General features: G+C 38.4%; 1 protein-coding gene across 1 annotated transcript in view; it reads left to right on the forward strand.

Moving 5' to 3' along the window:
• The window catches only part of LOC107703921 (galaxin-like), a 27,503-nt gene that overhangs the window by 14,789 nt on the left and 12,391 nt on the right, over positions 1 to 323 (forward strand). The gene's annotated exons all lie outside the window — the stretch shown is intronic.

Genomic DNA, 323 nt, shown 5'->3' on the forward strand with positions numbered 1-323 from the left:
ACAATTTGAGTTGAATTACTGAAATAAATGAACTTTTCCATGACATTCTAATTTATTGAGATGCACCTGTATTGTCTTTTAAAATTATGGCAGTTTAATGCCTACAAAAACGGCACATAGGGACTACAACAAGCTACTTTCTGGGTTTGTGACATCACAAACCCTGAAATTTACATAAACCCCACCCCCGGGAACATGCAACAAAGGGGGCGAGGCCATGTTGCGCTGCTTTAGAGAAGAGGAAGAGAAAACTAGGGGTGCACGTAAACATTTATTCATATATGAATCGCAAATCTGTCTTCTAACGATTCTAATGGATTCAA

The sequence above is a fragment of the Sinocyclocheilus anshuiensis genome, unplaced genomic scaffold, assembly GCF_001515605.1.
Source record: "Sinocyclocheilus anshuiensis isolate Anshui unplaced genomic scaffold, SAMN03320099.WGS_v1.1 scaffold2335, whole genome shotgun sequence".
In the NCBI taxonomy this organism is placed as follows: Eukaryota; Metazoa; Chordata; class Actinopteri; order Cypriniformes; family Cyprinidae; genus Sinocyclocheilus; species Sinocyclocheilus anshuiensis.